This window comes from Puma concolor, chromosome A2 (assembly GCF_028749965.1).
Source record: "Puma concolor isolate L17-30 chromosome A2, mPumCon1.1.hap2, whole genome shotgun sequence".
NCBI lineage: Eukaryota > Metazoa > Chordata > Mammalia > Carnivora > Felidae > Puma > Puma concolor.
Genome location: NC_141668.1, coordinates 45,918,291 through 45,945,910, shown reverse-complemented (window position 1 = coordinate 45,945,910; position 27,620 = coordinate 45,918,291). Strand labels below are relative to the sequence as shown.

Sequence of the window (27,620 nt, the reverse complement as noted above, 5' to 3'; positions counted from 1 at the left end):
AGGCAAAATTATCTTCTTTCGCTACCAGCTGATTAAAAAAAATTTTCTTTAATGTTCTTTTATTTTGAGAGAGAGAGAGAACATGAACAGGGGAGGGGCAGAGAAAGAGGGAGAGAGAGAATCCCTAGCAGGCTCCGTGCTATCAGCACAGAGCCCCATGTGGGGCTTGAACTCATGAACCATGAGATCATGACCTGAGCTGAAACCTCCAGCTGAGTTGGACGCTTAACCAGCTGAGCCACCCAGGTGCCCCTTGCTGCCAGCTGATTTTAATGGAGGATATAGTGCTCTAGAGACAGATAGATAGAAACATAGTATGACTATGTTTATTAAGAATGACAAATTTAAGGGTAGGGATAGGAGATGAAGTAACACAAGAGATTAAGAGATATAAATGGAGAGACAGAGCATGTCATGAAAGGACAGGGAAGAGAGTTTCAAGAGGTAGGAGTCAGGAGAGTCAGAGGTTAAGCAGCTGGAGTGTTGAAAAGAAAATACTGGGTTTAGCTGCTTGGAGGTCATTGGTGATCTTTGGGAGAACAGTTTTAACAAAAGGATGGGCACACTGGTCCAGTTGCCTCAGAATGAGGACTTCATAGAAAAGAAATGGAAATCACAAAGGAAAGCTGTTCTGTGAAGAGGTAAGAGAAGGGTAAGAGAATGATACGGCCACAGCTGGAGGGGAAAAGGTTTTATAAGGAGGGAGAAATCTTTGAGGAGGTAGGATGGAACCTTGATCTGATGAACAAAATGCCTTCCATAATCTTTTGTTGAAAAAATTAACTTGAATATATTTTTATTTGAAAAATTATGCTGTTTGGATTATGATGGGCCAGTTCTTTAAAATTTTATTTCTTATCACATAATTGGTGCTTTATAGTCATGTTGAATTTTTGTTTTCTCTTCATAATGAATTTGTGGTTTATGGGAAAAAGGCTTTTTAATACTTCAGTAGAGATTATCAGCACTATCTGGTTCTTTCTTCAATTTTTACCCTTCTCTGACATTTTTTGCTTCTTTACTCTAATTTTTTGGCCCGCTTTCTTTCTTTCTTTCTTTCTTTCTTTCTTTCTTTCTTTCTTTCTTTCTTTCTTTCTTTCTTTCTTTCTTTCTTTCTTTCTTTCTTTCTTTCTCTTATCTATTTGTCTACCTACCTATCAGTCTACCTATAATTTTACTGTGGTAAGAACAATTAACATGAGATCTACCCTGTTAGCAGATTTTTAAATTGAGGTATAGTTGACATACAATGTTATATTAGTTTCATGTGTATAACATAATGCTTTGATATTTGTATCTCTTAACAGATTTTAAATTGTATAATATTGCTATTTATGGGCTGCTCTAATTTTTAAAATTAGTTTTCTTGATTATAAATTTTTGGTTTTCATAGAGATGTTTATATTTTGAGCTTACTGGGTAACAGACAACTCAAGATTTAAAGAAATGTTACCATAAAAAACCAATACCACTCAATTTCTGTATATGCCACTATTTTGCTTTTCCATTGGGTGTGCTTCTTTTCACTTTCTAGCCTTGCCTTTGGTTAACTAAAGATCCTTTTCTTTTAAAGATTTTATTTTTAAGTTATCTGTACACCCAAAGTGGGGCTCATACTCCTAACCCTGAGATCAAGAGTCATGTGCTCTACTGACTGAGCCAGCCAGGTGCCCTGATACTGAGGATTCTTTTGACTGCAGTTGACAGTAGGCTTATGGAGGAATAAGAAATTTACTGTCTATCACCATTTGGGCCACCAATGTGATTAGATCTGTTTTTTTTCTTTTCATCTTTTGCTTCCATTTTCTTGCACAAGCTATTTCTTCCTGGTTACAAGATAGCTACAGCAGCTCTAAATCTTCTTAGATTCTAGTTTGTGTGAAAAGTGCCTGCCTTTCTTCCAGAGGGCTCAGCAAATGTCTCTTTCCAACTCCGTGGCTTTGGTTGGACCATCTCTGAACCAATCCCTGTCACTAAAGGAATGCAGTTAAACTTGGGTCTGAGCTAAGTATGGGAGAGGTAGGGCCATTTCTGTTAACCATTAAGACTAAGTGTGGAGAGGGGTGGACCTTTGGGGGAATATAGGTGAATAATCAACTGTGGTGAGTTTGAGGATTTTGGAATTGATCAAGGAAAAAGGCATGACTATGAGATGTCAGTAGCCCACAGTGAACTTTATTTGGGTGTTGCTTTGACAAGATTGCATTCGAGGGTAAGTCCTTAACAGCAGGAAGTTTTCCAGAGCCTGTGGCAGGGGACCACCACCTATAAAGGGAAGCAGGCAAGGAAACTCCTTGGGGAGAGAGTGGGGCTGTATGTCTAGGCAATAATCCTCAGATACAAGATGAAGAGTCCTGATCAGGAAGCTTTGGAGGGCAACAGTGACTTCTGTAGCTCCAGGATTTGTCTTATCTATGGCTAGTAAATGTTTGTTCATTTTTGCAGGGTATGCACTGCAGGCATGCTATAAATGGCTAAGAATATGCTTATTTGGTCTATAATTAAAGCAACTGAGGGGCGCCTGGGTGGCGCAGTCGGTTGAGCGTCCGACTTCAGCCAGGTCACGATCTCGCGGTCCGTGAGTTCGAGCCCCGCGTCAGGCTCTGGGCTGATGGCTCGGAGCCTGGAGCCTGTTTCCGATTCTGTGTCTCCCTCTCTCTCTGCCCCTCCCCCGTTCATGCTCTGTCTCTCTCTGTCCCAAAAATAAATAAACGTTGAAAAAAAAAATTAAAAAAAAAAAAAGCAACTGAAGGTGTAAAAATTAGAGTTTTGCATCTGAGGGCTTTGAGTTCACATTCATGACCAGCCTGCTGTGAGGTACTAAACAAGGGGCCAATATATAGCGGCCACCTTTAACCAATGTATGTAACATTAACTGAATAGGGCAAAAGAGGTGCTGGGGAGCCAATACACTGTAAATGTCCATCTTCCTTTTGCCTTCACATTCTCTCCTAGAGCCTTCCTGGGATGCTCTTTTAGAAGTGACAGAAGAGGCAAGCAGTGGTGATTTGAAAGGTGTATGTGGACTGGAGGAGGCAGGGGATGAGCAGTTGAAGAGTGCTCTGCTTTGGGCTGCATGCAGTCTCATTCTGGCCACACTGTAGGGGATAATTGCTCCGAATGTTTGTTTGTATTTAGAGATTTGTTGCAGTTTCATTTAATTGAATGCATTTCAAGGTCATTTGTCACGTTTTTAGTTCTGGGTTTAGTCCATGTTAGATTTGGTGGCATGTTCCAAGTTCTTTATAGATAAATTGAAACTCGAAATGATGTAGGGCATGATTTTTACTTCATCTTTTTCTCTTTCAATGCTCTCCACACCAAAATGTGTATACTTTTATTATAAAAGTAATCATGTTCATAAGGGAATATTCTAAACATATGAACCTGTAGACAGGAGGAAAAAATGATTTAGCACTATCTCCTAAATAGAACCACTGATTACATATCAGTGTAGACTATAGCAGAATATTTCAACCTTAGTTAACCCAGAGTAATTTTATATTTCTGGAATTTAACTATCTCACCATCAAAATGGCACTATCATTGAAAAAATATGTTTATCATGGGAAGTCTGGTGCTATATGATATGGGATGTATGTAAGTAATGGCAATAAATATGTGAAATAGACATATTTCTTAGCAAAGCTTTTACTTCATACGACTATAATATCTTGGAGTCAGTTGAAGAATTTGTTAAATATTGGTCTTCAGTTTGTATCAGTTGAAAACATGATGGATTTACTAGCAAACAGAAAAAAACCTCATATTACTTGTGTTTAGCTATAAATGGAAAAAATAGCATGGTATATGATATTCCCAAATATTTGGTGATGGATATATTTCATCTGTCAATTATTTTTTTTAAAGTTTTATTTATTTTTTTGAGAAAGTGAGAGCGTGAGCAGGGGAGGGGCAGAGCAAGGGAGACACAGAATCCGAAGCAGGCTCCAGGCTGTGAGCTGTTAGTATAGTGCCTGACGAGGGGCTCGAACCCATGAGCTGTGAAATCATGACCTGAGCCAAAGTTGGATGCTTAACCAATTGAGCCACCCAGGTGCGCCCCAAACTGGCCTTTCCTTTAAAATGGCAAGTAATTGGGGCGCCTGCGTGGCGCAGTCGGTTAAGCGTCCGACTTCAGCCAGGTCACGATCTCGCGGTCCGGGAGTTCGAGCCCCGCGTCAGGCTCTGGGCTGATGGCTCAGAGCCTGGAGCCTGTTTCGGATTCTGTGTCTCCCTCTCTCTCTGCCCCTCCCCCGTTCATGCTCTGTCTCTCTCTGTCCCAAAAATAAATAAACGTTGAAAAAAAAATTAAAAAAAAAATAAAATGGCAAGTAACTTTTATACAGTGATTTTAATTAATCAATTAATTAATTAATTAAAAATGTTTATTTATTGGGGTACCTGGGTACTGACAGCTCAAAGCCTGGAACCTCCTTTGAATTCTGTGTCTCCCTCTCTCTCTGCTCTTCCCCAGCTCACATTCTGTCTCTCCTTCAAAAATAAATAAACATTAAAAAAATTAAAATATTTATTTATTATGAGAGAGAGAGAGCGAGAGCGAGAGAGAGCTAGAGAGCACAAGCAGGGTAGGGGCAGAGAGAGAGAGGGAGCGAGGGAATCCCAAGCAGGCTCCATGCTATCAACACAGAGCCCAAAGGAGGCCCAAATTCACGAGGGGTGAGATCATGACCTGGGTCGAAATCAAGAGTCAGATGCTTACCTGACTGAGTTACCCAGGTGCCACCATATAGTGATTTTAAACCTCTGCACATTTTATATTCTGGGGAAGCCCTCTTGAGCTGCACATAGGGTATGTCCAGTCACAGCTCAGGATGTCTGGTAACAGTGTCTGCAGGAGAATGGGGAGTACCCTGTATCAGTACTCCAGGACTGATGGGGAGTATCCTGTGTCAGTACTCTGGGACTAATGGGGAGCATGTATAATAGCACTTCTGCTAGTCATCAATGCTTTTTGCTTGTTCTTGCTACTTTGCCTTTTCAGGTTCCGTTTTCAGCCTGTATACTTGGACCATCACTTGTAAATGACTTTGTTCAATGAAATTTGAGATTTCCTTACATGAAGTCATCTCTGAGGGTCTTTTTGGATCTTTTCCTTTTACATCCTGGTCGTATTATGTGGATCATCCACTGATTATTTGAGATTTGGTAGATGACACCATAACCATGTCTCAGTTGATAACAAATGGTCTCTCAATTATGATAATGTTGTATTTCATATATATGTATATATTGCTAGGGTTTTGTTTGTTTCTGTTTGTTTCAGTTTTGTAGCCTCCTGTATCACCCTGTCATTGATTCTTGTTTTGTTTAATTCATACATTTATTAAATTGCTCAGTAGTGTGAAATGTTTTCAGAGGACTTTCTTCTGACTCTAGGTTTTGTTTTCTTTCCATGTATTGTTTGTATGTTATCTCTCTCTCTCACTCTCCCTGCTATTTTCCTATACTGTGTTTGTGGATTTACCAGGCCAATCTCTTTTTATCTTGCTCAACCCTAGCCTGGCCAACTCTGTCTGGGCCAGCTTGCTTTTTATGGTGCTGGTGAATTTTCCTTCCTTTTGCTCCCAACCAGTCAAAGACAAGTTTGTTTTCCTTTTTCACACCCTGATTTGAGAGCTATATATTGCTCAGTGTCTCTGCCTGCTTCTTGTCTGTGGGGGAAGTATGGATGGGAGAGGAGGTGGAGGGGGTATCTGTGGCTATGGAAGCCTTCCTGGACAATCTGGCTTCAGCCCTGTCTTTTGTGGTTTTCTGAGGTATCTTGAATCACTGTTCCCTCTACCTGGATGGTCTGTAACTTGTTATCTTGGAAGGTAGGGAGGATGTTCTCAGACTTTGGATCTTCTCTGTGGCTTCCTCACCAGGTTTCCTCAGAGTCAGCTCCATTTGCTCCTTCTTCTGTTTGACTATCTCACCAGGCTCCATTTCCATTCCCCCCTTTCTTTCTTCCTGTCACCCCCTTCCCCCTTTTTATTCTGGTTCCTTGTGGGTGTGTGTGAAGCCTCATGTGGCATTTCCATCTCTAGCCTGTCTTCCACTCCTCATCATTGTGGAGATCTTTAACCTGGCTGCTGTTTTTATGGTCTGTGGCTTTTACTGTTACCTTTATTTTTGCACAAAAACACCAACATGGTAAAATTTATTTTTCTTATCTCGTGGAAAGGGACTGTAGTGAAGGTAGTTGTTTTTCTGGGCATTTTGATTTCTCCAGGCTGTCTACATCCCCTCTGGATCTGTCTTTCTCTAAATTAGAGAATTTTAGTAAGGTTTTCAGAATTTTGGTTATTCATGACCTCATCACCCCTCCTCTTTAAGTGGAGTCTAGTTAGCACCTTCACAAAATGCACAAAGTCTAGCCCTGAAGATTCTTGGAAACATACTTTTCTTGATGATCATCATTTTTTGAAGATATGGGATGAGGTTGGGTCTTTTCCCTTGTTTCACTGCTGCTGGTGTATATTTCTTTTTAAAATTTTTTTTTTTCAACGTTTATTTATTTTTGGGACAGAGAGAGACAGAGCATGAACGGGGGAGGGGCAGAGAGAGAGGGAGACACAGAATCGGAAACAGGCTCCAGGCTCAGCCATCAGCCCAGAGCCCGACGCGGGGCTCGAACTCCCGGACCGCGAGATCGTGACCTGGCTGAAGTCGGACGCTTAACCGACTGCGCCCCATATTTCTTATGCTTTGTCGTTGGCTTATTTACTTGTTGTTTAATCCAGTGTTATATTTTTGAAAGTGTTTTTTGAAAATAGTCCTTGGGCTGCCAGATTTGAAAAATGGATGTTTATCATAAAAATTCTTGTGGATTCAACAGTTCAATTGTTTGGATGATGCTGGTAGACATCTGGATAGATAATCTTTTATTTTTTGGTGTGAGCTATTTATTTAGTACAGATTACTTTTTGTACATGATGTGAATGTCTTTTCACCATATTATTCTAGGGTTTTATGTTGTGTGTGTGTATGTGTGTGTATTTTAATGTCAAATTGTTCCTTTCCTGTATAATTTATTCTGTTTCCTCTAAGCTTAGAAAGTTCTGTCATCAGAGTTTTAATGTTTTTGTCTCCTGTGGATTGATCTTCTAGCAGGAATGTTTATATTTATTTATAGAGAAGACTATGTGGAGAGAATGCTACTGTTTATTATCTCCTATATGTTGTGCTATTGTATTTAACCCTGTAAGATAGGTAACTTAATAATATTTCCCATATTGGGAAATAGAAACTCAGAAAAGATAAAGATCTTGCTGTAGATCATACCTGGGCATAGAGAGGCTTTGAATCCAGAGTTGTCTGATTCCAAAGCCCATGTTCCTTGTAATACATTACCACTTATTCAACTGCCTTCCAAGTCAGAAAGAAGGTCTGTGTGAATTCTTTGAGAGGAAGGAGAGGGTGGCTTTTCTGTAAGCTTAATGAGGGCAGAGACCATTTCTTTTGTTCATCATGTGCTAATGTCTTGTGCAGTGCTTGGCACATAGTGGGATAAGTAGTATTTGTTGAGTGAATGAACCAAAATAGACATGTGGTTGGGCAGAACTGATGTTATACACATCAGGTTTTCAAGGTTACTTTTCAGAAACAAATGTTACCACAGTACACTCATTCTAATCAGCTTCTGGGTTTTGTTTTCTTCTTTAGCAAGCACATGTTGACTAACTGCTACAGTGCATAGGTTATAGTAGTTACCGTAGTGGTAAATGTGGAGGTGATTACTTGGGCCTCCTGGATTCACCTTTACACAAAATTATTTCCCCATATGCCAGTGAGGCAGTATTTATACCGGCCAAGCTTACCAGTAGAAATACTGACCTTTAGGGGCGCCTGGGTGGCGCAGTCGGTTAAGCGCCCGACTTCGGCCAGGTCATGATCTCGCGGTCCGTGAGTTCGAGCCCCGCGTCAGGCTCTGGGCTGATGGCTCAGAGCCTGGAGCCTGTTTCCGATTCTGTGTCTCCCTCTCTCTCTGACCCTCCCCCGTTCATGCTCTGTCTCTCTCTGTCCGAAAAATAAATAAACGTTGAAAAAAAAAAAAAAAAAAAAAAAAGAAATACTGACCTTTTTCATCGATTTGGAGTTTTGTTTCTATACATTATTCATCCTTTTGTTATCAATATGTTTGTTTTCTTTTTGCATAAAATGTGATAGTCAGGATTATTGAGTATTAATGATAATATTCACAAATCAAAAAAGGTTTTGGTTTTTAATAATTCTTTAAATTCTTAGATATTTAGCATAAAAGACATTTCTTTGTCTCTTTAACCCTCTTTATCTCTCTTCTCTCTGTGCCTGTGAGAGCTTATTTTCCTTGAATTCTTCCAGTTCTCTTATTTTACTTTGCTTTTCTTCACCTAATGAAACTTCAGAAAAGTAGAATTTTTATCAAGGAAAGTTTAAAGTTAGATTGTAGACATAATATGGGCATGGTATGGACTATAAAGGTCTGATAGCACAGTAGTCCCACATTTGTGATTGAAGTGGAAAGAAAATGCTGTATATAAAAGGTTCAGTATGTTTGGATATAATTGTCAGTAAAGGAGGTGAACAGATTTTACTAATAATATATACGAGCATGGTGGAATACTTTTTAAATCGTCAAATGACTTCTATAAGCTTGTATGGGATTATATTGTCACATAAATAAAAATTCATGCATTCTTTGGAATAAAAAGCCCGCCAAAGAAAACAGTGAACTGAAGAATAAGTAAGTCACCTTTTGCCTCATCTTGAGGCAACCCTAGATAATCAGATTCTCAGCCTTCAAATAACTTCTAATTGTCTAAACTGAAGCTTTTTTTCTTGTCTGCTAAGGAAATGTATTAGTGGCCACATGTGGTTGCTGAGAGGCTGTGCTTCCCAGAGCCGTCTGGATTCTTTGATAGTCATCCAGAGAGTGAATTGATATGCTCAGCTGGGGTGAATGAACAGCCAGAACACAGTCTTGCTTTTTTGTATGGGTATATTAGTGCTAATAAAAGATTAATGCTATTTTTCTTATAGGGAATCAACAGATAATGTTTTGATAACCCTTGTCTCACCAGTGAACCATATGGCCCTTATTTTCTAACAGATATGGTTAAAATGTTAGAGAATAATGTTAGAAAAGGATCCCTATGGCGTGCTGGCTCCTATTCCTTGCCTAAGCATTAAAGTGTAGGTGTTTTATAATATTGGAGAACGTCCCTCATTTGTTTTTAAGATCCTTTATGGATCCACAGTGAGAAGTCGGAAGATCAAGGGGATAATAGGATTGATTCTCATCCTGTGCTGGGTTTTCTCATATATATGGTATTCATTTATAAAATCTTTGGTCCAAGACCCATAAAACAATGTTACTTTCAAATAGCGTCTTCCTGTATATTACATTGTATAAAACCTTTAGTTCCTGGGGGAAAGTTATAAAGAGGGTTCCCTGTAGTCTGCAAATTCATTTTTTACGTGATCATTTAAAGTTGTTACTTTTCCTGAAAGGTGAATTCTGATTCCTTCTATATATATATGCTATAGAAATTGGTGGTTAAATGTCTCCTTGCCTACTGTGGCTAAGAGGGGAAGGGCTAAAAAGAATATTTTAAGTTTCTTAGTGTTGTTTGAAAAAAATAATAATTTCTTTCATGGTGGCTGAATGCCAAGGCTGGAAAAGTGTTATGGAAATGTTTGTGGTCAGGACTGCCTTTGACGAGAGAAAGGTTAAATATGGTAGTTTTGATAGGATTTGACAGCCATTTTTGATATCTATATATATATATGTTTCATCATGATTCCCTTCTTAACAGTGGAGTAACTGAGCTATTAAATATTTTACTCAATTGAGAAGGAAAATGATTACCATAAAACTACTTTACTTAAATGACACTATGATATAAAATGTTCCAACAGTTTAAAATATTCATCTACAAAACTTATTGCCATGGGAAATGAACAATCCTCCTCTACCCCCCAGTCTTTCTTGAATTAAATTGATTCAGTAACCCTTTTTCATTCTATCTGGCAACTCTTGCCTGCAGATTTAAATTCTAAAACACAGGGTAGAGATATATGTTAATGCTTAATATGAAAAACAAATGTTTTTTGGCTACTACCAGGTTAAAGTTATTTTAAGAGTACATTAGTAGTACTCTGGGTAGAGGATATCTATCTATCTATCTATCTATCTATCTATCTATCTATCTATCTATTGACATACGTGTGTGTGTGTGTGTGTGTGTACATATACGCAATAATATATGCAATAAACTTTAATTAGATTATCTTTTTGATGTACCTTTGGGTGGTTTCCAGTTTTCTACTAATGTGAATAAAATTGCTGTGAACATTCTTATATAATTCTTTATGTGGACAGTATAAAAATTAGGGTGTTTACATATGTAGGATGATATAAAAATTACATTGCTAATTTTTTTCAATTTTTTCACTGTTATAAAATTTTAAGTACTCAAAAATAGCAAGAATAGAAGTCTTATATTAGTGGGCATGCTTTGCCTGGAAAAATGGTGTCATATGTAATACTTCTTAAACTTCTGAAGATCTAAAATTTGCACCATCAGTATTTCATACAGTACATAACTTAAGTCACTTTTGCCTAATTTAGAATATCAGAAATGATAAGCTTGGTATATCAGAATAAGTCCTCCCATATTATATTAATTTCAACTGTATTTGTGCCTAAGCTAAAAGTAAGCAGGGTTTTAAAGCCAAATTTCCTTACATTGAAATTTGTGAATAAGAAACCATTTCTAGATCTTTGCTAAAATAAGACAGTATTATTTAATATGGAAACAATAACTGAGAAACTAATTTGGAAAGTTATATTCATGATTTTAGAGTACTATGAATATAAAATGTATGAGTGGAAAATTAAGATTTCATATGGCTTTTTGCAGCTGGTTGATTAAGTCCTATACAGTTCATTGTCTTAAAGATGAAATTTGTACAAGGTTTTGGAAGGCAGGAGTTGTATATTAAAAGTTCTTGTTTCAAAGGTAGTACAAACTGGTTTTTAACAATCTATCATCTTTCATTTACCAAAGGAAATATGTAAAAAGAAAAGGAAAAGGTTCAGTGGGAACAAAACACTGAGATGATGAAAAGCTACATGGAAAGTAAAAAGACTTTAGAAAGACTACTAAAATGAAACTAGCTTTTTTCCTCAACAATCTGTCTGAATTCATTTTGCTTTCATTATATATCTAGCCTGGAGGCAAAGTATGTTGAGCATTACAACAAAGAGGGTGTTATAAGGAGGGCTTTAAAAAAAATAATAAAGTATAACATATGTGTAAACCATGCAACTTTGTAACAGGAAACTTTATAATAAGGGAGGACTGTGCTTAGCTTTTCCACAATTTTGGAAGAATGAGTTTTATTAGGTGTTAGACAAAGAAATTATCAACTGACTTTTATGCTGTAAGGTTGAAAGATTTGTTATGACCATTCCTAGACTTTAGCAGTGGTTTTAATGTGGGTCCTGATATATTAGAAACAGTGCCTAGCACTGTTAATATGTCTACCGTTGCTAGTTCTCTTAAGGAATATGATGTTTAACTTTGGCCTTTCAGTGAAAGATTATTCAAAATCCTGTTATTCTGTGGTTTTTCTCAGCAGTATTAGGCTGTTCTTGAATTGATCAACACATAATATAATTTGGGAACCCAATCAATGGTTCTTTTATTTTTGAAAGATGGTGACAAATTCTTTTGAAACTTGGGAAATTGGCTCCATCATTCATCCCTTACTTTTTGCTTTTCCTGCCCAACTTCCTAAAAACTATTGTTTTGATGTCAATGTGTAGAATAGATTATCTATAGGGGAATCAGTGTGTATTAATTATATTGGAATAAATGTAAGCTTGACAAATGATATGAGTTAGTAGGCACTGTGCCTAATAGGTTATTCAGTTAATGAGGACACTAAAATTAGGGACCTCTAACATGCCAGAACCATATTTCTTGTAAATTTCCCCCAGTTTTGAGATTAACTGGCAATGGCTATATTTTTCTGGCTTTTTAAAGTCTAATATATTATGGTAGAGTTTTAGGATTTATATAGTGCTTATTATAGAATAGTTGAGCTCTTTGTATTTATCACACTGTTATTGAAGTGAGCTAGAGGAGTAGAAATAAGTCTTTTACCTTTTGGTTTTTCAGTAATCTATCTTTTAAAATATTATTCCATACTCATTTTCCTGTCTTCTCTCTCTCACTTAAAAATGATTACATACCATGCACATTTATGTACTGTTTTCATTGAAGGTGGGGGACTTTAATGACACCCTTTAATATCCAATCCACTGCAGGGATGTTAGAAAATCAGGGTTGAAGTTTCTAGGTTTAGGAGAGAGATGTTAGAAGTATGTTAGCAAGATATATTATTACATATTTAAAAATAGACCATTTATTTTAAACCTTGTAAGATCACAGAATAACTTTTAATCATGTGCAATTCATTTGACAAAAAGTCAAATAGTACAGACAAGCTTATGAAGGCATCATTTCCCCCCACCCCCTGCTTTTTTTTTTTTCCTCATGGTTAACTCTTTATCTCTAAATAATGTGATTACACCACTGTTATTGGATTCATCATATTTAGGTTTTGTCTATTGATGTACCACAGTGATCAAGAGTTTTGATTAATGACACATCCTTTCTCGTATCCTTTTTCCAGTTAGATCACTATCTAATTTCCAATGCTGCTCTCACTTCAACTACAAACAGGATACTCAAACTCCTATTTCTTTTTTTTGTTGTTGTTGTATTAAAAATTTTTTTTTATAAAAAATTTTTTTAACATTTTATTCATTTTTGAGAGTGAGTGAGAGAGAGAGAGAGAGAGGAAGTGAGAGAGTGTGAGCAGGGGAGGGGCAGAGAGAGAGGGAGACACAGAATCTGAAACAGGCTCCAGGCTCTGAGCTGTCAGCACAGAGCCCAACGTGGGGCTCAAACCCACAAACCGGGAGATCATGACCTGAGTCGAAGTTGGCACTTAACTGACTGAGTCACCCAGGCACCCCAAACTTCTATTTCTTATTCCATCAGCTTTCAATCCCTTGATTCCACATTTTGTAAAACGGACACATTAGCTATTTTATCTATACAATTATTACTGTCTACCTTAAGTCTCTCAATTTCTGTCAACTCCACCTTTATTATTCTTGCTTTGTCAAGAGTAGTAATATGTACCTACTGGTCTGTAATTACAACTAAATCTTCTGTGACTTCTCTATAGATGATTCTAAAAGTTAAAATACATACTTTTATGTATTTTATGTAAATATTGTTCAGTATAGTATACCAGGATCATATTTCCTTCTTTATGATTACAATGTCCTGTGCTACTCAAAGGAAAATGTTTTAGGGGATTCTTTTTAAAAAAATCCTACATTTCACTTCATAGCCTTGTAATTTCTCAAGTTTTCTAGGTTTTCAGTCATACTGTTGAATTTGAATCTGTCAATTCCTTCTGCTTCCTATCTTCCTGTTATCTGGAGGTATGAGATTTTTCTTTCCCCTGGTTTTTTACTTTTGAATTATCTAATTTTGTCCTGGAGTAATTTTTATTTGGTGGTGGTGGTGGTGGTGGTGGTGGTGGTGGTGGTGGTGGTGGTGGTGTGTGTGTGTGTGTGTGTGTGTGTCTTGGGCTTTTCTTATTGCTGGCCTTCCTCAAATATCTTACTGTCAGTTTTTCTTTGAGGGCTAATCAATAGAAAGAGTACTATGGTACTATGAAAGTTGGGTTGGGCTTTTGACCAGCTGGCTTAGCTTTAAAGTGAGGGGATGAGGAGCTAGTTTAAATTAGGGATCTTCAAATGTCAGAATGAGGAGAAAAGGCCTATACATTCACAGGAACTAGCACCAGTATTAATTACTATAGTTCTTCTCAGGTCAATATTTCTTTCTTTCTTCTTTTTTTAGGTTTATTTATTTATTTTGGGGGGGGGGGAGAGCAGAGAGAGATGGAGAGAGGGAATCCCAAACAGGCTCTGCACTTCTAGTCTAGAGCCCCATGTGGGCGGGCTCAACGCATGAACTGCAAATGAGCCAAAATCCAGAGTTAGATGCTTAACTGACTGAAGCACCCAGGCACCCCAGGTACATATTTCTTTAAAGAGAAAAACCCTTCTCTCTCTCTGTTTTGTTTTGAGGACGATGGGCAGTAAATACCTAGTTTCTGAATATATGACAAGTGGGAAGAAGGAAGGAAAGGAGACAGTTGGCTAGCTGGCCATCCTTGGCTATCTACATGTTTAGTCTTTTTTTCAAGACATTTTTAAAAAAATTTTTTATTTTTTTTATTTTTATTTTTATTTAAAAAAATTTTTTTTACGTTTATTTATTTTTGAGACAGAGAGAGACAGAGCATGAACAGGGAAGGGTCAGAGAGAGAGGGAGACACAGAATCTGAAGCAGGCTCCAGGCTCTGAGCTGTCAGCACAGAGCCCGACGCGGGGCTCGAACTCATGGACCGCGAGATTGTGACCTGAGCCGAAGTCGGCCGCTCAACCGACTGAGCCACCCAGGCGCCCCTAAAATTTTTTTTTAACATTTATTTATTTTTGAGACAGAGAGAGACAGAGCATGAATGGGGGAGGGTCAGAGAGAGACACACACACAGAATCCGAAACAGGCTCCAGGCTCCGAGTGGTCAGCACAGAGCCCTACGCGGGGCTCGAATCCACGGACCGCGAGATCATGACCTGAGCTGAAGTCGGATGCCCAACCGACTGAGCCACCCAGGCGCCCCCAAGACATTTTTATTGAGCTATAAGTTACGTACAATTCGCCTATTTAAAGCACACAATTCAGTGATTTTTATTATAGTCGCACAGTTATGCAGCCATCACCACATCGATTTTAGAACATTTTTACCACTCCAAAATAAACCTCTTACCATTAAAATGATTTTGAGACTCAGTGGACTGTGTGGAGTGGGGATGGGGTACGGTTCCCACGCAGTACCAAATAATTCTCTTGATACCAGCCTGGGGTACTACAATTCAACTCAGTTCTGACACTGTCTGGAGATAGTATCAGATTCTACAGGTTAAAGGGTCAGTTCTATAAGATTGCGCCCCACCTCCATCCCACCCAATCACTTCCCCACTTCAGATGCTAGTTGTAAACTCATGTTGGTACCTGTGCTTCTGACCCACCAGCTACAGATTGGAAGTTCCCACCACTCCCTTCTTAGACTTTGGACACCAGTCCCAAGCCCAGGTTGGTACTTATACTTCTGATGGCAGCTATAAATGAGAGGTTCCCATGACCTCCTCCTTAGATTCAATTAATTAAGTTGTCAGAGAGACAACTTACTAGATTACTGATTTTTGTTTGTTTGTTTGTTTTTTTACATAAAGGATATAACTTCAGAATAGCCCGATGGAAGAGCTGCTTAGGGCAAGGTATGGGGAAAGGGCTTGGAACTTCCATGTCTTGCCCAGGTGTGCCACTCTCCCCAAATTTTCATGTGTTCACCAACTCGGAAGCTCTCTAAACCCTGTCCTTTTGGGTTTTTATGGAGGTTTCATTACTTAGGCACAATTGATTAAATCATTGGCTGTTGGCTATCTATTCAACCTGCAGCCCCTCTCCCCTCCCTGGAGGTCAGGGGATAGGAATGAAAGTTCCAACCCTCTAGTCATATGGTTGGTTCTCCTGAAAACGGCCCCCATCCTTAGGTGAGGTCCAAAAGTCACCTCATTAACATGACAAAAGACACTTTTTCTTGCTCCCAACACTTAGGAAATTGTGAAAACCTTTGGACATTTCACATAAATGAAATCATACAATATGAAGTCTTTGTGATGGCTTTCTTTCACTTATGTAATGTTTTCCAGGTTTATCCATACTGTAGCATGTGTCAGTATTTCATTCCTTTTTAGTGCAGAACGGTATTCCATTGTATGGATATACCACACTATATTGATCTATTCACCAATTGATGAAAATTTAGATACTTGATGTTAACCAAAAGTCTGAGAAGAGATATTTGATGGACATTTAGATTTTCTACTTTATGGCTATTGTGATTAATGCTGTTATGAACGTTCATACACAAGTTTTCATTTCTCTTTTGGATATAAACCTAGGAGTAGAAAAGCTGGGTCTTATCATAACTCTGTTAAACCTTTTGAGGAACTGCCAAACATTTTTACAAAGTTGCTGAACCTATTTTCATTCCTACTTGTAATGTATTAGGGTTCCACCCAAGAATGAGGTTCTCCACATCCTGGCTAATACTTGTTATTGTCCATCTTTTTGATTATAGCAACCCTGGTGTGTGTGTGGTGGCATTGCACTGTGGTTTTGATTTGCATTTCTTTGAACTGTGTGTTCCTGGGGCTAGGGCTTGTCAATTGATGTGCTTTTCTTTAGGATAGTTAGGGGACTGCCTAGCTATTTTACTGGGTACTCAGATATCTGTAGCTGTAGTTCTTTGAGGTTCTTCTTTCTCTATAGGTGGTCTTCTTTCTCTATGAGTTTCCTTAACTTCTTTCTGGGGAATGTGAGCCCAGTTTCATGGTTGGGGAGGGAATTAGAGAATTGACTATTCAGGATGGTAGACTTTTTCTTCATCCATGTATTTTCAGGTACTTGCCCCATTCCCACGCTATTCTATGTCTGGTTCCTCTAATCTGGGGTCCCTAGTTTAGTTCAACTTCTCCAGAGATTATACTTTCTTAAAAATTTTATTTTAATGTTTATTTATTTTTGAGAGAGAGAGTGCGCGCGCGAGCGAGCATGAGCAAGGGAGGGGCAGAGAGAGAGGGAGACACAGAATCTGAAGGAGGCTCCAGACTCTGAGCTGTCAGCACAGAGCCTGTCATGGGGCTCCATCTCAAAAGCCATGAGATCATGACCTGAGCCGAAGTCAGATGCTTAACCGTCTGAGCCACACCCAGGCACCCCGAGATTAATACTTTCTGTTTTGTATTACTTACATAGGTTTTTAAATAACTCTCTTGTTTTCATATCCCATCTTACTCAACTTTCTCTGGTGCTTTTACTTCCAGAGTAAAATTCCTTTTTAGGATTTTATGGACCTTGCTGTGTCCTTTTGTATGGTTTACCTTTTCTCTGTTCACTTCACATCTTCATAGATTGTGCTTAGGCTTACCACAGGTCTTTTGAGTTCTTTGAAGGAGTTTATGTCTGTTTATTTTACTCTTTGTTGTTTGGGGTGGGTTTTTTTTTTTTTAGAGGAGAAGAGGACATAATAGTCTTTAATTAACAATCTTGAAAAAGGAAGTCATACTAGTTCTTTTGATATAATGCCTTAGAGTCACTAGTCAGGTAAAGAAAATGTGAGTGGCTGTCTCCACAGGCTCTTAATTTCTGCCCTGAGTGAAATAATAATAAAGGGGGTCAGAATGCTTGCCAGGTCATGATTACAGAAGCTTGGCTGTAAGTCATGGGCAAAAAGCTTGGTTGTCTGCCCCCACAGTTGAGTGAGTTATTTCACCTCTGGGACCCAGTGAATGTTCAGACGGTTGAGTAATCCCACCTCAGGCACACGGTTGGCAGCAGGGCAAGTAATATCTGAATACTTGGCATGATAATTAATGGGAATATGGGGGAGTATAAACATTTGACATGACTTTGTCTCTTAGTTTCTTACAGCTTCATTTTCATTGCTATCAATAGGATTGGTTTTACTGAGAGAATGAAGGTATTCTTAATTTTGGCAGATGCAAGGATTGCTATCATTCTAACATGGTTTCTCGAGGGAAAGGAGATGAACATTATGTTAGTCCATGATTACTATAAGAGCATTTTTTTACCAGTTTATTTTTATTTTTAATAAATTTCAAAACATTTTAAACTTTTTTTTTAAATTGAAGTGTAGTTGATATACAATGTTACATTAGTTTCAGGTGTGCAACATAGTGATTCAGTAACTGTAAAATTATGCTATGTTCACCACAAGTATAGCTATCATCTGTCACCATACATTGCTATTTCAGTATCACTAACTGTATTTTCTATGCTGTGCCTTTTATCCCCAAGACTTATTCATTTCATAACTGGGATGAACCCATCACTAAAGTCAGAAGATGATATACTTTTATAGGTAAGGTCTTGGTTAAGTTCTTAGCTCTTTGGTAGATGTTGTGGATTGAGTTAGTCCTGTTTGGATCATATAGAATTTGGGAGCAGATGTTGGCTGACAAAAATCACATGTTTGCTATACAGAGAAAAGACAAAACTCTAGAATAGTGGTTCTCAAACTTTAGTGTCCACCAGAATCTCCTGGAAGGCTTATTGAAACATGGATTGATAGGGCCCCTCTCAGTTTTTAATTTAGTAGGACAGAGGTGGGGCCCAAGAATTTACATTTCTAACAAGTTTCTACATGATGCTGATACTGCTTGTGTGGGGAACCATACTTTGAGAACCACTGCTTTTGAACAACGGTTCCTAAACTTTAATGTGCAAAGAATTTTCTGGGAAGATTTACTGGAAATGTTGCTTCTAGGGCCTTCCAGAAATTCTGATTTGGAAAGTATAGGGTGGGGCCCAGGAATCTGTATTTTAAAGTATCCCAGCTAATTTTGGTGTGTGTATGTGTGTGTGTGTGTGTGTGTGTGTTTAAATTCCATTGTATGGATATATACCACATTTCATCTATACATTCATTAGTTGATGGACAACCCCAGATAATTCTTATACAGTAGCCACAGGAGATGAGCATACTATACTATGAGAAATGCTACTCTGTAGGTTTCATGTAACAAAGATTATAAATTAATTATCCTGGGGCACCTGGCTGGCTCAGTAGAGTGTGCGACTCTTAATCTTGTGAGATTGTGAGTTCGAGCCCCATGTTGGGTCTAGAGATTACTTAAAAAAAATCTAAAAAATTAATCACCCTTATTTATTTTTACTAAATTGAAACGCTACTTGTCTAATTTCCATACATGCTTTTGTATCATTCAGTATCCCAGCAGGAAATAGAATTTAGATCGTTTGAATGAAGATATTTTAATGAAGGGATCATTGACAGGTGTAGGCAGAGTTAAGAAAGAAATAATGAAGCATCTAAATATTATCAGCAGTGGAAGCTTTTACCATTTCTAGGGTTGAAGGGACAGGAGGAAGTAACGGTATTATTTTGAGGGTTTATTAAGAGCAGGAGCCATGGAAAAGGGTCCTTTCTCTTATTCTTTATTTAGACAAAAACTTCTCATTCCCAGAGGAGACACAAAGTTTCATCAGTCACCTTTTGTTATAGGGCGATATTTTAGTCATTTTCCCATCTGAAATCAGATTTGCAATGTAGTCATCACCAGTGCTCATCATATAACATAGCGGCAAAGGGATGGGATGGGTGGAAAATAATTGGTTAATATAAAATATGCTTAGCTGTAACATTCTCCATGTTTGTAGTTGGTCAACAGACTGAGGTTGATAATCATAACTTACTTTCTCCACTACATGTTTTATATCCTCCTTGTATTTTCCCAGCACATTGGCTAGTCAGACTTCTTTGCCTTCATATCCCAAAGATCTGAGTCCTTAAGTATCCTATGTTTATTGGATTAACCTAGTTTTTCATTAACTTTATTGTTGGACATAGGAATACTAAGAGGCTGCCCAGTGAATCCCTTGGATTTTAGATGTAGTTTACCTGGTCCTGTTGTATAACACCCCCCACTTTCCGCTTAGTAATAGAGAGAAATTACTCTGTCAATACATTACTTTTTTTTTCTTTTCTTTTCTTTTCTTTTCTTTTCTTTTCTTTTCTTTTCTTTTCTTTTCTTTTCTTTTCTTTTCTTTTCTTTTCTTTTCTTTTCTTTTCTTTTTTTCTTTTGCCTATTCTGTGGTGGTGGAATCTCAACAGGGGCAGTCTCAGCTTGAAATTTAATAGAACTGTGACTGTGTTCCTTGCTGTAAGCTTTCTTTTCCTGGGAATGAGGGTCTCTAATATCTTCACAAAGTATGTCCATTATGAGAAATCTTTCCACACAAATCCTTCTGGACCTCCTTTTTATCAATATTTCAGTCTTGATTCCAACCCATTAGCTATTACCCATGTATCATTGTAAATGTGAATCTCAGGCTGTCTCACATTCCCAGTAAAGTGACAATAAGATACATTGCTCAAAATTAAACTCATTGGGAAGATTTTCCTTTGTTACTGTTTTTCAAGGATACCTTGGAGTAGGAAGCTGATGTTATAGCTTACCACTGGTGACAACATATCATGTAGACCTATCTGTAAATCAAGTCTGTGGGTTTTTTCCTCTTCTGTTTATTGGTCATAGGGAACTCCATATGAGGTCATGGGAGAGGCAGTGAAGCAGCTGGAGTATGTACTATGCGAATTTGAGCCACTGACTCATTCAGTTTATGCTTTCTTTTCTTATTCATATATTTCATTTCTCTTCAATAATGAAATACTGCTTCACATACTTAATCTCATGACTCAGTAGATTGGGTAACCCATTTCACGATGGGTAGCTCTGGTCATGAAGTTACTTGGTGTCCTATAACTAGATGTTCAATCTGTATCTTTGCCCTGTAGAACTAGGAGCTATTTCTCAAATGGAGAATAATTGTTGACAGAAGACCCAAGGGTCTGTGCAGTGACTCTTCTTTTGGGGGTTTCCAGAGGCTATATAGAATAGACCTACCTAATTTGAGTACCACTGGTTCTGCTGGGCCCATTGACCTGTAGAAGATCAATTTACATTGCAGCCTTTATGAACCTCAGAGCCCTATCTTGCTCTGGGGTCTACTTAAAAGTAGCAACTCGGGGCGCCTGGATGGCGCAGTCGGTTAAGCGTCCGACTTCAGCCAGGTCACGATCTCGCGGTCCGAGTTCGAGCCCCGCGTCGGGCTCTGGGCTGATGGCTCGGAGGCTGGAGTCTGTTTCCGATTCTGTGTCTCCCTCTCTCTCTGACCCTCCCCCGTTCATGCTCTGTCTCTCTCTGTCCCAAAAAATAAATAAATGTTGAAAACAAATTAAAAAAAAAAAAGTAGCAACTCTACTTGAATGTGCTGTATATTGCTTCTAAGATTCAAGGACACTCTCCGAGTTTCGTGCTTTTTTCTTTTTGGAAGGCAGTGCAAGGTGAAGCAACATCTTTTTTTAGAGGGCATATTCTAACATGCCCCAGATTTTCCTGGAAACTTCACAGTGTGGCAGACTCTTGAATTTTTATGGGGTACTTGCCACTTCCTGCTTACCAGATTTATTTATAATGTCATCAGTGTATTGGACCAGCACTAAAAGAAGATACCCTTTTTAAAAAATTTTGCATGATAAAGAGTTTTTACTTGTAAATGCCTATCAGTACATCAAGCAATAACATGTAACAAGTTTTTTAATCCCATCATCTAGTAATTTTGATTAAGAGAAACTAAAAGTGGCCCAAACAATTATGCTAGTATTCTTTGTGCTAACCTTATCCAGAAAGGACTATTTTAAGGCTGATTGCTGCTCCACAGATTATAAATAACTATTTATCACTTTTTCCTAGATGAAGCAGTTGACCTTCAAGAAAGATTTAGGGGAAAAAAAATCTTTCTTTCTTTCTCTTAATTAATTAATTAATTAAGTTTAAAATTTCCATCCAAGTTAGTTAGCATATGGTGCAACAATGATTTCAGGAGTAGGTTCCTTAATGCCCCCTACCCATTCAGGCCATCCCCCCTCCCACACCCCCTCCAGCAACCCTCTGTTTGTTCTCCATATTTAAGAGTCTCTTATGTTTTGTCCACCTCCCTGTTTTTATATTATTTTTGCTTCCCTTCCCTTACGTTCATCTGATTTGTATCTTAAATTCCTCATATGAGTGAAATCATATGATATTTGTCTTTCTCTGATTGGCTAATTTTGCTTAGCGTAATACCCTCCAGTTCCATCTATGTAGTTGCAAATGGCAAGATTTCATTCTTTTTGATTGCCAAGTAATACTCCATTATATATATGTATATATACACACACACATACCACATCTTCTTTACCCATTCATCCGTTGATGGACATTTGGGCTCTTTCCATACTTTGGCTATTGTCAATAGTGCTGCTATGAACATTGGGGTGCATGTGACCCTTAGAAACAGCATACCAAGGGGCGCCTGGGTGGCACAGTCGGTTAAGCGTCCGACTTCAGCCAGGTCACGATCTCGCGGTCCGTGAGTTCGAGCCCCGCGTCGGGCTCTGGGCTGATGGCTCAGAGCCTGGAGCCTGTTTCCGATTCTGTGTCTCCCTCTCTCTCTGCCCCTCCCCCGTTCATGCTCTGTCTCTCTCTGTCCCAAAAATAAATAAACGTTGAAAAAAAAATTAAAAAACAAAAAAACAAAAAAACAAAACAAACAAACAAAAAAAGAAACAGCATACCTGTATCCCTTGGATAAATACCTAGTAGTGCAATTGCTGGGTCGTAGGGTAGTTCTGTTTTTAATTTTTGAGGAACCTCCATAATGTTTTCCAGAGTGGCTGCACCGGTTTGTATTACTACCAGTGTGCAAAAGAGATCCTCTTTCTCTGCATCCTCGCCAACATCTGTTGTTGCCTGAGTTGTTAATGTTAGCCATTCTGACAGGTGTGAGGTTGGTATCTCATTGTGGTTTTGATTTGTATTTCCCTGATGGTGAGTGATGTTGAGCATTTTTTCGTGTGTCTGTTAGCCATCTGGTTGTCTTCTTTGGAGAAGTGTCTATTCGTGTCTTTTGTCCATTTCTTCACTGGCTTATTTGTTTTTTCGTTGTTGAGTTTGATAAGTTCTTTATAGATTTTGGATACTAACCCTTTATCTGATATGTCATTTGCAAATATCTTCTCCCATTCCATCGGTTGCCTTTTAGTTTTGCTGACTGTTTCCTTTGCTGTGCAGAAGCTTTTTATTTTGACGAGGTCCCAATAGTTCATTTTTGCTTTTGTTTCCTTTGTCTCTGGAAACGTGTTGAGGAAGAATTTGCTGCAGTCGAGGTCAAAGAGGTTTTTGCCTGCTTTGTCCTCTAGGATTTTGATGGCTTCCTGTCTTACATTTAGGTCTTTAATCCATTTTGAGTTTATTTTTGTGTATGGTGTAAGAAGGTGGTTCAGGTTCATTTTTCTGCATGTCGCCGTCCAGTTTTCCCAGTATTATTTTCTGAAGAGACTGCCTTTATTCCATTGGATATTCTTTCCTGCATTGTCAAAGATTAGTTAGCCATATGTTTGTGGGTCCATTTCTGGGTTCTCTATTCTGTTCCATTGATCTGAGTGTCTGTTTTTGTACCAAAAATCTCTTTCTTTCTTAAAAATTGTTTAACTATATCTAAGAAAGAAAATGCCAGATATATATGTTGCTTGTGTTAAAAGGCATGAGGCAATGTATACTTGCTGAATTTCTATGACATATGAGGTAAAAAGATGAAGACTTTGGATAAGCTCTAAGTTTGTACCAAAAAGCTAGATTTGCTATTCTCCAAAAGGTAAAGGAACCTATTATATCATGTACAGCAATAATTTAGTGCCTTTTTTAGAAGAATATAATTTGAGCTTTGCTAAAGCTAGCTTCATATTCCATGAAGGCATCTGAAATGCCAATCCATGGAACAGGGTCTTCTTTCTTTTTCCCCTAGGCATTCTTGGGGCAATTTCCATGGATTTCTGGTTGGATGTGGTAGACTAAGAGGTTATCCATGACTTTATCCCTGTTCTGCTGGAAGTAGTTCTGGAGGATGGTTATTCCCTGGATCTTCTCCACTTCAGTGCTGCACTTGAATCCCAGACCTCAGCTTCCTCGGCTTTGAAACTCTTTCTCCCTTTATAGGTGAAATTGTTTAATTGTAGCCTGAGCTTCTTTGGCTTGCTTCAGCCTGAGGTTTTTTTGCTTGTGGGCCACAGGCACGTTCTCTGTGGCCTGCTTCTTGCTTGCAGCAAACAGTTGTTGGATGTGCTGGGACTGACTGACTGTGGTGGCAGCCTATACTATCATCTTCTTTTTTTTTTTAAACTATACCTGCACCCAGAGGTTTCTTTCTTCTTCTTCTTCTTTTTTTAATGTTTATTTATTTTTGAGAGAGAGAGGGAGACACAGAATCAGAAGCAGGCCCCAGGCTCCGAGCTGTTAGCACAGAGCCCGACACAAGGCTCAAACTCATGAACCGTTGAGATCATGACCTGAGCTGAAGTAGGATGCTTAACCGACTGAGCCACCCAGGCGCCCCTGTACTACCATCTTTTGACAGGCAAAGGAAACTACTTGTGATTGTCTTTATTCATTTCTTTGTCATAAAGAAATGTAATAGATTAATAGATTTGCACCAGGTTTCATGAACTGTGTTAACCTTTTCCATTAAAATATACCTTATTTTTGAATAGCAGCTGTAATTGGAATCTCTCCTAAGTTTATGATAATCCGTAGTCGTTATCCAAGATCCATTTGGCTCTTTCACACACCAAACAGGGTAATGAATGAAGATGCATCGTAGTTGTGTTTTTTAAGTATTTGATGGTGGCACTAATCTCTGTAATTTCCTTAGGGATGAGTTTTGCTTTTGAGAAATATGTTAGTTTGGTGGGTTGGGGGCAGGGATTCCAGTTAGTCTCTGGTATCAAATTAGCCTTCATAATACTCTTCCTTAGGTAGAAGCTAAGGTAGGGATTCAGCTAGTTTATGAGTATATCTGTTCCAACTTTGAATTACATCAGTGGGAAAATAATGGCAGGATGGGTCTATGCACCCACAGAACTTACTGTGAGAAAAACTTGGGTCAAGTCTTCATTGATCACTGGAATTCCATAAGCCCCACTTTGAGTAGTGATCACATGGCATTTAACATTCTCAGATATTAATGAACCTAGAACCTAAAAGCTTTCTTTTGTGTACCATCACCCTATTCATATGGCCACCATAGATACTTTTAGGTTCTCTGCCTATACCTTAATTTGGAAGTTCAGGGTCCTTTTTTTATTTTGTAAGTGCTTAAGCTGTGTAGGTAGCCAACTAAGCAGTCTTTGTAATTACTGTTGTCATCAAACAATCAAGTGCAATAGCCATTTATCTCTCAAATCCATGTCTTCACTGGCATTTTATCCCACACTGCACTAATAATATTTTGAACAGTTGTGATTCCATTGTATGCCATGTATTTCTTTTGTTTTCTTTATTTCCCCTCTGCATGGAAATCACCTGTGTGTTCATCAGATATGTGAGCAAACCAGTCCTCAAATCCCTGAGTACTATATCTGTTAAGATCCCAGCAGGAAACAGAATTCATGGCAGATGGTTCAAACAAAGGGACTTTCAGAGAGTAGGATTACTTATATAGCTGTGGGAAGAGTTAAGAAATTGTCTCTATCGTTAGCAAAATAAATATAAACTATCTAATTTAAGTAATTGTATTTTGGGGTATTTTTGTTACGACTTGGCCTTTTCCTTAACTAATACAAGAATTTACATTATTATAGTGGTGTAGGCACTACTGACATCTGAGGCATAAGTACATTGCTTCTCTTTGTTTTCTCTGAAGTTAAAGATAATTTAAAGAACATTTTTACACTCTTTAACCAGATTTCTCCATTGTTAATATTTTTATCTAATTTGTTTTTTTGTTCTTTCTTTTTCTTTTCTTTTCTTTTCTCTTTTCTTTTCTTTTCTTTCCTCCTCACACTCTCTCATGCATACACAATTTTGTTTTTCCTGAACCATATGAGAGTACATTATATATATCATGGCTCTTTATCCCTGAGTACTTTAGTGTATATTTCTTAAGAATAGGAATATTCTTATGTAGCCACAGTACAGTTGTTAATTTCATAAAATTACATTGATATAATAATTTTATCTATTCTAATACCCAAATTCTGTCAGGTGATCTAATAATGTAAAAATGTGCTTTATAGCATTTCTCTTCCCTCTCCCCCACTATTACAGGATCTAGTTTAGAGGCAGGCACTGTATTCATTTGCATGTATTTTTAGCCTTTTTTAAGCTGTGAAATTGCCAAAGCCTTTCTTAGCCTTTTATGACATTGACATTTTTGAAGAGTCTCCGCCACCACTTAAAAAATAAAACATTTCTCAATTTGTTAATCAATTGCTTCCTTGTAACATTAAGATTATACATTCTTTTAGCCAGAATACTGCCAAGAATAGCTAGAATTGCATTTTCCTCACAGTATCATGTATAGTCACCTTCACTGATTAATTTTTTTTAAAGTTTATTTTGAGAGAGAGAGAGAGAGAGTGAAAGAGAGAGAATGAGTGGGGGAGGGGGAGAGAGAGAGAGAGAGAGAGAGAGAGAGAGAGAGAGAGAGAGAGAAAATCCCAAGCAGGCTTCATACTGTCAGTGGAGAGTCTGATGTGGGTCTTGAACCCACAAACTGGGAGATCATGACCAGAGTTGAAATCAAGAGTCAGATGCTTAAATGACTGAGCCACCCAGGCACCCCAGTGATTAATTTTGATCTGCTGGTCAAGAGGTTGTCTGATTTCTCCACTGTATAATTACTGGTTTTTTTTTTTTTTTTTTCCTCCTTGCTACTAGTAAGCAATGCACATATCTTGCTTTTCATCAAAATTTCCCCTTAAATTTATCATTCATTGATCATTCTTGCCTGATAAAATCTTTACAGTGATGGTTGCAAAATGATTCTTCTACCTCAGCACTTCCTTTATATTTGCCATTTGGCCCTTAGTGTTCTATTAAGCAGTAGATATCCCTTCTCCCTCATTTATTCATTTGATTATTATTATTAGTGTGGACTCCTGAATTTCTATTTTCCCCAATAGTTAATAAGTCAATATTGAACTTAAGAGTTTTGGTTCTTAAATCATTCCAGATTTGGCCAATGTGAAGCCTCTTTAAGCTAGCTCCTGTGTCCTTGTGACATACCTTCCCCTACCCCTGCTCCCCTTTTTTTGTTAGTACTTTTTAAACTTTATAGCACAGCAGGGTGTTCCAGAATCATATTATACCTATCCTGTTCTACCCATGGAATAAGCCCTGGTTCCTTTTAGTGGGAAATGGTATTAGAGACTGAGATCTGAATGCTGGGTGTGCTCATGTTCCATGGTGTTTTTGCTTTTAGAGGACAGAGTGACAAATATGTACATGTAAACATACTTACACATACATACAAATGTGTAAGCACATACATACAGACATGTACAGAAATAGATATATGCACATCAACTTAGACATATACATTATTTCGATATCGTGAGTTCACATCAGTGTCCCCAATTTCACAGTTCTTTCTTGGCTTTCCCATTCCATATTTATATCCCTTCTTTCAAAGTGGATGCTGGCTCCCAACAACATTCATTTGCTCATTCCTATAATACATGTAGTAGTTTCAGAGTGTCTTCTGACCATATCACTACAAGAAACAAATCTCTGTTCCTTCTCTTGGTGGATAACTCACTCCCAAAATCAAGCGCTTCTCTAAGACTGCCACTTGGATCCTGCACACTTTCAAGCTCCTTCCTTGTAGACAGACCCATGAACTCCTAGTCCCAATCCATGTTGAGTATTTTTTACATTTATTGTTTCACTTTTTTTCTTGGATTTTTGTCTGTGTTTTCCCTAAGATCTCTGCTTCCCTCTGTTCCTTTACACAGAATCTTATCTGCCTTTCCTTCTCTACTTCCCTCTGTTCCTT

General features: G+C 38.1%; 1 protein-coding gene across 11 annotated transcripts in view; it reads left to right on the top strand.

The window, feature by feature from the left end:
* The window catches only part of BBS9 (Bardet-Biedl syndrome 9), a 454,270-nt gene that overhangs the window by 42,369 nt on the left and 384,281 nt on the right, over window positions 1-27,620 (top strand). Inside the window, exon 4 of one of the 11 annotated variants that reach the window (XM_086692957.1) lies at window positions 18,027-18,090. The exons of the other annotated variants lie outside the window; for them this stretch is intronic. The gene's annotated coding sequence lies outside the window, so the exon portion shown is untranslated. The remainder of the gene's footprint in view (window positions 1-18,026; window positions 18,091-27,620) is intronic. 11 annotated transcript variants of the gene reach the window in all.